Genomic DNA, 13,526 nt, shown 5'->3' with positions numbered 1-13,526 from the left:
TCTAATTAAATTTATGAGTATATTATTATTTCTAATATAATATATTAGATATTCATTTTAATTGTATTACTACTCATATTATTACTTGTCAATTATATTATTATATTATTTTCTAATCTAAATGTTTAAAAAAACAAATTATACATTTTTAAAGGTGGATATAAAACTTTACTCATATCACAAATCACAAATTTTTGGCGTGTAACAGGAGACATTTGTTTCGTGTTAGATTTGCCATCTGTTTAGTGTCATTTTCATCCATCGTGTCATTCATCCCAATCCACTATTTCTTCTCTAAAGATGAATGATCAAATTGAATAGGTTTTGCCACCTAATGCGAGTATGTAGATTATACAAATTCTATTATTAAATGGAGGATTCTAAAGTTTCTAGACTTGTCATATTCCTCTCTCCTCTACCTTTTGGATGAGCACATGACAAGATAAAAAATTTTGGTGGAAGGAGATAAAGGCAAAAAGGTTGAAAAGCCATGAAAACGAGGATTTTGAAAACCAATTGGATTTGGCAATGTGGTAATAGTCATCGTCACCCTCAACCTGAGTGGATGTGCATATGGATTGGGGCTTTCATCATGGAAAGTAGTATCTTGCAAAAATAGGTGGATAGGGATTTAAGAAGAAGATAACAAAGGATTCTGAAAGAATCACTCATCATCCATGGCTAAAATTTTTTCTATGGCTTTTTTAAGCAACCTTAATTTCCCAGAATCCCTTGATAGAGGTGTTTGAATTTCAGCAAACAAACCTGTCAGTGGGAAATGAAGAGCTTAGATGCAAATATAAATCCAACCTATGTAAATTGTGGAAAGAAAATCAAGTCCACTCTAACTTATGTAAACTTTCAATTGGGTTTTTTCAAAGGATTAGAATTTTGAAAGCTGAGCTTATGCCTACTCAAAATTGAAAGTAGTGAACAGAAAGGACAAAGGGCTATAGGCTTCTTCTGAAAAGTTGCATTATTTGATGTTATTATTATCATTTTTTTGGATGGTTGATTGCTATTGGTGGTTTGTAAGCACTAGTTCTGGAGATTGGCAATGCAGGTGGATGGGTAGGGCTATTGATTCAAGACCATATTGTGCTTTATTGTTAACTTGATCTAGAATGTTTAGTGATCTAGAATCTCCAAGAAGTTTGTAGAACTTTTGTTTTTCAATCTTCAGCATCAAAAAAAAAATTTACCTTGGCAAAATTGCTACTACCCAACCAGAAAATAGAAATTGTCGATTAAAAATTAATTTAAGAATAATTTGATTTTTAAAATTTAGAAAATAAGTTATTTTGATTGTAAAAATTAATTGTGAGCATAACTAAAAACATTAGTTCCGTAATAAATCACCCCTCCCATTAATGAAACAAGTACCCTCATGTTTGGGCTCAAGATATTTGCAGGAAGGTAGAAATTCCCAACATAATGTTATTCTTTCAAACAATTATGTACAATCCGAAATATTCTACATGACATCAATCCTTCATCATATGCCTCTCCTTACATGGGACAAAAGATTCAATGGTTGGAGTCAGTAATAATGGTGAACTAAAATGCAAATGATAAAATTTATATTTCAGGGGAGAAATCTAATGACCAATCAAATGACCTTGCTTCAACATGCATACTAAATCTTCTAATATCATTCAATTGTGATTACAATGTGTTTTATTGTCATTTGTTTTGGTGAAAATTTATAAATGGAAGTCAATTCTAAATGAATTCCTTTTTTAAGCATAAGTGAGAATAGACAAAGCTAGAAAAGAAAAAAAATCTATTAAAACCATTATACTAAATAATTTTAACATCATCAAAGAAAGGAAGAGAGTAAAAATATTTAATTCGGAATGAGGTTATGCATGTTCTCTTATGCCAAATTTAATATTGTACAAGGATCCTTGTCTATAATTTAGCTAATTTAAAAAGAATCATAATTCCTGTAATTGTAATTGTAGCTATAAATGCTATGATATCATATATTTAAAAAAATGCATTGGATTTTTAAATCTAAGTAATTGTAAGGTATATAATTTATTTTGTAATTAATTTTTATGAATTAAGTTAGAATTATTATACATCATGATTTTGTTAGAATGAGGAAAAATTCTTCAAAATTATTTTCAATAATTTGATGTAGGAAAATTACCAAAAAATTGAAGTACAAATTATGAGGACACAATATTCACTTAATTCATATTACCATTTTAAAAATATAATCATAAACATAAATATATTTTAATATAATTTCAATTTCAATTTTAATATAATTTTTTTTGGTATTATAATTTGAAGCCATCAACTTCACCATAGACCAAAGTTCCATCAACTATATTTAGATATTTTGACCATTAAATTCTACCCTAAAATATTATATAACTTATTTTACACAAATTTTTAATATTTATATTAAATTATATATATAGTGAAGGTGTTTCCCTATATGAGATGGACAAGATAATTTAAATAAGTTGTACCATCTGCTTCTCTCCTTACCTTTTTTGTCCACCCTTTTTGTTGTAACCGTCATTTTTTTGGGTTAGATTCACTTTTTCCCACCATGTTTTGACATCCCCTTTTGCACTAATTAGAAATTTATTTTTTGACAATAGAGCCTCATCACGATAGAGAGAACTACCTGAGAAATAGCTTCAACATGGGTTCATAGGTGGGGTCCTTCTCCATGCCTGAGTTTTGTAGAAGGATGCATGCAAACCAATCCATATGAATCCCAATTTGAGAGGCTGCTAAACATCTATATTGACAATTCCCCTACCTATGAGAGAACAAATATATTCAAGGCTTGTGCCATGATAAGTATCCTCCTTGGAGGACAACAAGAAACATGTCTCCTTTCTTATATTCCATAAACCATCTAATCTTTGAGAAGGGCAGTGAATTCAAACCCACAATCATTGTTTCTATAGAGTTGATGGCTTTAAAGCATACTCAAAGTTTCCATTCACGAACAACTCTGTCCAGCTTACAACATTTATCACTAACACTATAACATGTCTATCAATACAAACCCAAAAATTTACATAGTAGATTTTCAAGAGAAGAAGAAATTGGTGTGTCAAATTTCTCATCATTTTTAATGGGGCCTTCTAACTTGATGCAATAGAGGAATAGGAGAAAATGAATATAGAGAAGGAGAGTTTGTGAAGGATTTGAGAAAATATGAAAATCAAATCCATGAAGCCCTCGAATACCTGCATGTAGAAAACTTGTCATTGAGAAGAAAAAGATAAGAAGAGGCAAGGATTTGCTTTGAAAACATGCAAATTATATTCTCAGATAAAGAACAAATTAATTAAATTACAAACAGATCAATCCTTATAAAAGGAGATCAAAACCCGAGAAGGGTAACCTAAAAGTTACAAAGGGTAACCTAAAGGTAAAAGATATCTAGTAATTACTAATTAATTATTAAATAGAGAAAGCAAAAAATGCATAAGGAAAAATTTTAAAAAGGAAAAAAAGGTTATTTAATTAATTAAATTAAATTAACCTTTTCTCTGACACCCCCCTTAAGATGAGAAATAATGCAGTTACAAACAATGTAGAAAGAATAAGGAAACTACAATGCAATGCTAAAAGAAAACTTGGGTCTTGGCAACAAGGCTTGATGAGGTACCCAATCACAACAAAATCTCTATGAAATGGAGAAATAGAAAAAACCGAGTGGGAAAAAATCTACTTCAAAAAGAGATAGCTGGAAACCTAGTGAAGGACTATAGAAGTCTCTAACTAGAGGAATTGTTCCAAAAGATAGGAACAAAGAGTGATCATGAAGAAGACCACTAAAGCATGTAGAAGCTACACACTATAAAAAAGAAACTGCTAATCTGTAGAACTTCCTTTGAAATAAAACCTGACCAGGTAGAGAACACTGTAATGTGCATTGAAAGGCAAACAAAGGAAAACAACTGAACTCGCAAATGCATATGGCATAAACACCAAAGCCTGAAGAGGTGATCAATCAAACCAAGGAAGGTTGCAACCAAAGTAGGAACTAAAAGAAGAGTGTCTATATGGTAAATTAGTAAATGATCAATCTCACTGAAATGCATAGGTGTCTAGCCACTACAATCACCTAGTACATAGAATAAAATATTGAATACATAGCTCACTCCAATGAACCAAGGAAGCATGAGAAACAACAAAAGAAACTGCCCTAATGTAGACTAGGGTGAGGTGATACGCAATTGAGAAAGTGGACCAAAAATCTCTTGGAAAATAGAAAGAACCAAGAACATTGAGAGTGAGGAAGAGGTACAAACACCTATAAAGGCACGTGTCATCGATACATCATGGGGCTAATATCATGGAAGGGATACTCACTTGTCAAAGGAAGAGGGCACTCAAAGGAAAAAAACTATCTCCCATGGAACTTTATAATTAAGTACAAGTACAATAAATCATAATGATGAAAAAGATCCTAAAAAGAAAGGAGTGACACTTTATCTTAGTACATTTGCATAAATATGCTTATAAATGATATTAACAATGATTAGAAAGGGCAAAGATCTGATATAACAGATAATACAACCCAAAAGAAGAGATCCCATGCCACAAAAATGATCCTTGGACTTGAAGCATCCAAGATATCCACCATAGTACAATAAATAAAAAACCATGATAGAAAGAGCATTGAGTAGAATCTAGAATAAAATTTAGTATTTCTAAAAAAAGGATTGAACCATCTTTCCTAAAATATAAAGTTTTCAAAAAATAGAGATGGAACACTTAAGATATGCCCTCCTGAGTGAAAAACTAAACATTCAGCTTTGACTGCCAAAATAGGCAACCAAACTACATTAAAATAAAAAAAATCCTACACCATTGTCTCCATGTTAGAACCAGCTTTCTGACACTTCTTTTGGATAAAATAAAGACCTATGTATGCTCAAGTTATGGCAAAATAAAAATAATAGGTTAAAAAAGGACCTGAAAGGCATGCAAGATTGCTGATTTAGTACTAACATCATGCTGATGTCATCATTTCACTACTTTAAATTTGATGGCCTGGGGATTGTCACACCAACAAAAAGAATGCCACATGGCATCCACGTGGCAGTGGGCCCCAAAAATAAGGTGACATGGCACCTGATATGTGGTAGGTGCTAATGTGGCACTAGTGCCATGTGGTAGGTACCAAAAGAGCCATGTGTGGGTGAAGAGTCAGAGGTGACCGAGTTGTGGGGGCAATGGAGTAGTGGCAGTAGGTAGCAAGGCCACGATGGTAGAGGTTAGTAGAGCAAAAGAGAAGAGCATTGTTGTGATTGAGAGGAGAAGACTACCAGTGGTTAGTGGTGTTGGGACTATAGTGGTCTACGAGAGCGTTGGTGGTTACTAAAACCACTAGTAGTTTTGGTGACTGCTAGCCAGTTTTCAAACCACAGTACTCGAAAAAAGGCTTTTTCTGCCAATTTATTAATTTTTTAGTTTCAAACTGCATGCAAAGGTTGTACGGCCCTGCTGTGCAATTTTTTTCCCTCCCAGATCAACATTGTCCAAAATGGATAAACTTTATATGAAAATAGGGACTTTGATGCCTTCTAGATCCATTCGTGAAGTCTGTTTGGTCTCAAACTACTTTGAAAATCAGTGATCCCCCTATTTTCTTAGGAAATACCCAAAAAAATTCTAGATCTGATTTGTCAAACCCTCATTCTCCCTTTTTCTCCAAATACCAAACAAGGTACAAGAGATCTGGCTCTGCCACCATGAAGGATGTAAGAAATGATAATACTGAGCAAGGAACAAGAAACAATCCAAGTAAGTTAAGTGTGAAACAATGTTACCATAAGATAAGCAAAATCCAAGAGCATACACCAAGATGGTTCAACAATGGAGACAAGGATTTATAAGGGGAAAGCAAAGAAAACCCCTTGTGAGTATTATCAATGAAGGCAAATTCCTAGAGAAGAGAGAGAGAGTGTTGGAGCAAAATAGCTCAATACAATAACATCAAAGTGATAAGAGTGAAGAAGAAAGAAGGAGGAGCATCTCTTATATAGAGATGAGAAAGGAGTTGCATTTGTAACTCCCATTTCTATGAATGCCACATTCATAATAGGTGTGTGCAAAGTGTCACAATCCTCTTAAGGAGGATAAACTAAATAAAGAAATAAACAAGAGTTGTCCTTACATGTGGAATAAAGGACAAAAAATGACATGTCCTCCACATGTGTACAAGAGGACAAACTACATTTAGGGACCCTTGGAATATCCCAATTAATATATCCAAGGAAAGATTAACCTTTCTAACACCCCCCCTTAATCTTTACTTGGGGAGTTTACATCAACGGGTTGTAAGCCCAAATTTTTACAATGGAATTGAAATCTCTCTTTAGAAAGTGGTTTGGTTAAAATATCAGCCACTTGATTTTCGCCTTTATAATAAAGAAGAGTAATTTGCTTGTCTTCAACTTGTTCTAGAATGAAGTGATGTTGAAGTGAAATATGTTTGGTTCGTGCATGATAAACTGGATTCTTTGCCAAGGCAATAAAACTTTGATTGTCACAATGTATAGGTGTAGGTGATTGTTGAGGTAGACCCAAATCATCAAGAAGTCTTCTAATCCATAAAGCTTCCTTAGTTGCATTGGTACAACCTTTGTATTCAGCTTCAGTTGAGCAAAGGGAAATAGAGTGTTCTTTTTTGCTTTTCCAAGAAATTGCACCTAAACCAACAAAGAAACAATAACCACAAGTAGATTTCCCATCATTGGGATCTCCACCTAGATCGGAATCAGTATAGCCATGTAAAATAAATTCAGAATTTGCATCATAAAATAATCCCATATTAATAGTTCCTTTAATGTACATTAAGATGCGTTTAGCAACTTTAAAATGAGTTTGTTGAGGTTTAGACATAAATCGAGAAACTAAACCAACACTATAAGCAATATCAGGTCTAGTAGGAGTTAAATAATTTAAACTTCCTACCAACTGTCTATACAAAGTTTCATCAACAAAAGGAGTATTCATATCATTCATTAATTTAGTACCTAATTCACATGGAATTGAAACATGGTTAGAGTCATTCATCTTAAATTTTTCTAAAAGATCATAAGCATACTTGCTTTGAGAAAGAAAGATACCCTTAGGAGTTTGGCAAATTTGCATACCTAAGAAGTAATGTAAGATACCTAAATCAGTCATCTGAAATTTCTATTTAAGTTGAAACTTGATATCAGAAATCAAAGCGTCTGAACTAGAAGTGAGTATTAGATCATCTACATAAACAATAACAATGATAATATCATCGTTAGTATGTTTAATATACAAATTAGGACCATTCTTACTTCTAGGAAAACCTTGAGAAATAAAGAAAGAATTAATTTTAGAATACCATTCTCTAGGTGATTGTTTAAGACCATAAATAGATTTGTTCAATTTGCAAACAAAATTTTCACTACCTTTCTTAAAAAATCTAGGAGGTTGAGCCATATAGATTTCTTCATGTAAATTACCATTTAAGAAGGCACTTTTAACATCCATTTGATGAATGGGCCAATTCATTTTAGATGCTAAAGCAAGAACTAATTTGATAGTAGGCATTTTAGCAATAGGAGCAAAAGTTTCATTATAGTCTAATCCTTCAATTTGTGAAAAACCTATAGCAACTAGTCTAGCCTTAAATTTACTAATTTCATTATTAGTATTCAATTTTGTTTTGTATAACCATTTACATGAAACTATATTCTTTCCATGAGGTAACTTGACTAAGTCACAAGTTTGATTAGCTATTAAAGAATCATATTCCTCTTGCATGGCTTTCTGCCAATGAGGTTGAGAGTTAGCTTGATCAAAGGACTTAGGATCGTTAGAATTCATAATAGTACTCATCAAAGCATAATTACAATAATTAATCCTTCTATGTTTAATGCCACCAAATCTAGAAATGTAATCATCACCTTCATTGATTAAGTTTTGAGCCCATTTAGGTTTACGTTTAGTTGTAATGGAATTATCACTAGAGGAAGAATCATTAGCAATAAAAGCATCATTAGTAGCTGCTTGAATATCATTACTTGTAGGAATAGAAATAATAGGTGGTACTTGATTTGAAGGGTTAAGAGGAGGAGTAGGGTTAAGAGAAGGAGGTTGGTCCTCCACCAACACAATTTTACTGAATTCTGCATCATGTATAGTAGAGTAATCATGGAATCCATTTTCTACAATACAAACATCTCTAGCAACTTGAACTTTGTTAGTAGTGGAATCATAAACACGATAACCTTTAGTTTTTTCATCATAACCAACAAACATATAAGGAGATGACTTAGCATCTAATTTATGCCTTTTCTGTTTAGGAGTATGAACATAAGCAATAGATCCAAAAATCCGCAAATGTTGGAAATTAGGTTTCCTACCAGACCAAGCCTCTTCTGGAGTAATAACCTTGAGAGATTTGGTAGGAGTCCTATTAAGAATATAAGTTGCACAAAACATGGCTTCAGCCCAAAATTTATAATGTAGATTCTTAGCATGCAACATGCTTCTAGCCATTTCAACAATGGTCCGATGCTTTCTTTCCACCACACCATTTTTTTGTGGTGTATAAGGAATAGTAAGCTCGTTTTTAATTCCACATGATTTCAAATAAGAGTGAAAAGCATGATTCACATATTCCTTTCCATTATTAGTTCTAAGAATTTTAAGTTTAAAACCAGATTGCCTCTCAACATATAACTGAAATTCAATGAATATATCAAGAACTTGATTGTTGCAATGCAAAAAATAGATCCAAGTTTGTCTAAAAACATCATCAACAAAGGTAAGTGCATACCGAGAACCTTGGATGGAGTTATTCTCCATGGGGCCCAAAAGGTCACTATGGACAAGATGCAACTTATGAGTTGCCCACCATGATTTTCCACTTGGAAAGGGCTCCCTATGCATCTTACCACTCATACAACCTGTACAAGCAATCTTAGAAGGAATAATGTGAGGCAAGCCATCAACCATATTGTGCTTTTGCATAAAAGTAATATAATCTAAATTTAAATGGTCAAGTCTTTCATGCCATATATTGAAATCAATAGAAGTATGTAATGAATATCATGAACTAGAAAATTTATGGAATTTAAACAAATTGTCATTATCCATTTTAGCATGAGCAATCACTTTTTGAGTTTGAGGATCTATGACATAACATGTATCTTTGTAGAATTCAAATTTATAGTCCTGACATAACTATGAAATAGAAAGATGAATAGTTTTCAAGTCAGGTACATATAATACATCATGCAATTTACCATTAGGAATAGTAACATCACCTAATCCTTCAACTTTACAAGTCTGATTGTTAGCTAACTGAATAGGAATGTTAGCAATATCAAGTTGTAAAGAATCAAAAATTTCTTTATGAGAAGTTACATGTTGTGATGCACCACTATCAACAATCCATTCTAAAGGTCGACAAAGATTAAAGCTACAAGTAAAAGAATGAAGAGAATTAGAACCAGTAGAGTTACCTTTTTTATGATTTGAGTTTTGATTATTGTTACTATTATTCATTGGTTTTTTATCATTTTTCTTTTTAAAATAGTTATTGACAATATGACCATCCTTTCCACAATAAGAACAATGAGGTTTGGAATTGGAATGATTCCTTTGATTATTAGTATTACAAGTGTTATTATGATGATTACTGTTATTATTATATTTCGCATGAAATTTATTGTTGGAATTATTTGAATTAGTATTATATTGTTTGTGGTTATTATTATTATTATTGGAACAAAAATTATTATTTGAATTTCTAGATACAAATGCATGTTCAGTGGATTTAAGAGTACCAAACTAAATTAGTTTAGCTTCTTCCTATCTTAGTAAAGTTTGAAAAATAACATAAGTTAGCTGAGAAGTTAAAGTAGGAATAGCAAGCTAGGCATGAATATTAGTTATAAACTGTTGAAACTGTCTAGGAAGACACTTTTTAAGAATAAGATGAATTAAACGAATGTCCTCTAATTGAACACCTAAGGCAATAATTTGGCTTTTAAGAGAGTCAAATTTTAACAGAAATTCATCCATACTTTTAAAATCTGCATACCTGAGATCTTCAAGTTGATCTTGCAACTGTATTTTGCGGTATTCATCTCCACTGTCATACTTGGTTTGCAAAATTGACCATGCATCATGAGCTTTAGAACAGTGAGCAATTAACACATATAAATCTAGAATAATAGAAATACCAATTAAACCTAAAGCTTCTTCATTTTTAGATTTCCAAGTATCTTTCTCGTCTTGGGTAGCCACTAAACCAGGTTCAAGAGAGGGATCAGTGGCTATTTCGAAGAGGTGTTTAAAACGAAAAATGAATGAGATATGAGTTTTCCAAGAATGATAATTAGAATAACTAAGTTTTATTTTTGAAATTAAGGTTGACATGATTACAAGAATGATGAATTTTTTTTTTTTAAATTCCTTGATTAGAAAATCAAATTAATTGAAAAAAAAAAAAAAAAAAAAAACTTCGACTTTTATATATAAAATTAATAATGTATTTTTTTATTTTTTTATTTCAAAGAAAACAAAAAAAATTTAGTGAAATAAAAAAGTTTTGTTTTTTTAAAAAAAAATTGAATGTAACAACTCTTTTTTTAAATAAACTTTTTAAGGTTTCTTTAAAGAATCTTCTAAAGAAATAAAGTAAACAAGATTTAAAAAAGCGTCAATGAAAGGGCGGGCAGACAGAGAAGAGTTTTTTAAAAAAAATGCACGGTCCAATCGAAAGATGATAAGGGGGGAGCAGAGCGCAGGTGGTGGGTGATGTGTGGCTTGAATGCAGGCCGCAGCGACGGATGACGGGTGATGTTTTTTTCACAGGCAGCGGCGAGAGACGCAGGCTGAGCGTTGGTGTTGCGCAAGCTGGGCACAGATGGTGCACAGGTGGCGCAGGTGGTGCGCGGGCTGGGCGAAGGTGGCACGCGGTGGTGCAGGTGCCCAACAAAAATTTGAATTAAAAGACTCACGCTACGCATGATTAAAACATTTAAATGATATGCATATGGATAAGAAAGATTTCAAAAAAAATTAAAAACAACAAATAGATATAGATTATAGTATATAAAGACAATATATTAGAATTTTTTTTAAAAGAGTAGGAAAATTATATACTTATTGAAAACTTAACCCATGTAATTTCTAAGAGTATTAATAAATATATACAATATTTATTAAAAAAAAATTCACAATTTAATATAAATAAGTGGACTGAAGTAATACTTCTTGTTTTGGCGGCACACCTTCCAAAAAAAGAAAAAAAAATTGAAATTTTATAAGACAACCCTTTGGCAGCAAGCCTTCCAAAGAGGGTTAGTAAAAAATTTAATATGAAACCTGCATACACAAGAGATGTTAAAATGAGCTAAAACCACAACAAAAACTTCTTCTCTCACTACCGTCTCCAAATAAGGTGTGCTCCAATGAATGGCAACCTTCAACACAAAAACTTAAAACAAGGATTAGATAGCCAAGCTCTGATTTCATGTAAGAAATGATAATATTGAGCAAGGAACGAGAAACAATCCAAGTAAGTTAAGTGTGAAACAATGTTACCATAAGATAAACAAAATCCAAGAGCATACACCAAGATGGTTCAACAATGGAGACAAGGATTTATAAGGGGAAAGCAAAGAAAACCCCTTGTGAGTATTATCAATGAAGGCAAATGCCTAGAGAAGAGAGAGAGTGTGTGTTGGAGCAAAATAGCTCAATACAATAACATCAAAGTGATAAGAGTGAAGAAGAAAGAAGGAGGAGCATCTCTTATATAGAGATGAGAAAGGAGTTTCATTTGTAACACCCATTTCTATGAATGCCACATTCATAATAGGTGTGTGCAAAGTGTCACAATCCTCTTAAGGAGGATAAACTAAATAAAGAAATAAACAAGAGTTGTCCTTACATGTGGAATAAAGGACAAACAATGACATGTCCTCCACATGTGTACAAGAGGACAAACTACATTTAGGTACCCTTGGAATATCCCAATTAATATATCCAAGGAAAGATTAACCTTTCTAACAAAGGATTTGAGAAAATATGCAAATCAAATCCACGAAGCCCTCGAATACATGCATGTAGAAAGCCTATCACAAAGAAGAAAAAGACAATAAGAGGCAAGGGTTTTCTCTGAAAACATGCAAATTGTATTCTTAGATAAAGAAAAGATTAATTAAATTACAAAGAGATCAATCCTTATAAAAGGACATTGAAACTTGAAAAGGGTTACATAACCTAAAAGTCACAAAAGGTAACCTAAAGGTAAAAGCTATTTAATAATTACTAATTAATTATTAAATAGAGAAAGCCAAAAATGCATAAAGTGTAATCTTAAGAAGGGAGAAAAGGTAATTTAATTAATTAAATTAAATTAACCTTTTTCTCTAATAGTTTGAACATTAAACTAGAGAACAATTTGATTCGATTTATTGGATTGTTGAGTCCTTTTGAGCTCAAAGTAGCCTTTTCAATATCCATTTGTTGCACTAGAATGAGTCTAAAACTACCGATCATCTCTCGACACTGAAGGGACATGTGATTAGAGAGATCTGAATCATCCCCTGTTGATGATTTACCTTTTTATTGGTGAACTTAATTTTAATCTTTACTATGACTCATGCATTAAGTATCCCCAACCATGGTGATTAGAAAAGCTTGGTTGAAGTTGTTAGAATTTCTTTAACTATTTTAAGTTTTAGGAAAATCGATAAGCCAGAGACATACATGCTAAAGAGGTTACCCTTATTGAGAGAGAGAACCATGCCAAATTTGAAAATATTGGGTGTGGTAGTTTGTCCATCATCTATTTCAAGCTATAGTTTTCACCTAACTACATTTTTGGAAGACATTTCAAATATTAAAAATACAATATTATGTTATGGATTTAATTTTAAAGGTTGATTTTAAAATAAATATTCTATAAAAGATTATTATATAGTTTTAGAATAAATATTTTAGTTTTTATAATTAAATTATTTAAAAAGTATTAAAGAATATATAATACATTATTATGAGATTTCTACTAATGTTTTCTTTTACGTTGATAAATACTATTAACTATCCTAATGTTTATATTAAAATATTAGAAAGAAGAAAATCATTACACTATTAATGTGTTTCCTAAAAATATTTGTGTAATTGTAAGTATACTTAATATTCATAATTAATAAAAAGTAATTAATATTTATTTCTTCCAATAATTATGCATTCCCAAAGTTTTATTGAATAAAAAAAAAATTCTCAACAATTTATCTACAATTAGTTTATGTTAGTTTGAATCTATCTTTCAACATGTAGCTTGATAGGAATTGTACCCAATGAAGGGTGGTTTCTAAACTTCAAGGAGTCCTCGTACTTGGGCAATCCAAAGCTAAGTGGCATCATATTCAAAAATATAACAACTTGCAACAACAATTTTGGCTATGAGAACTGTGCAAAGGTTGAGATAAGTGGTGACACAAAGAGTTCGAATGATGAAAGGGTAGGATGGGCAATTG

Source organism: Cupressus sempervirens, chromosome 8, assembly GCF_028749045.1.
Source record: "Cupressus sempervirens isolate cs-2001-9-10 chromosome 8, ASM2874904v1, whole genome shotgun sequence".
Lineage (NCBI taxonomy): Eukaryota > Viridiplantae > Streptophyta > Pinopsida > Cupressales > Cupressaceae > Cupressus > Cupressus sempervirens.
Note: the sequence above shows the minus strand (reverse complement) of the source record.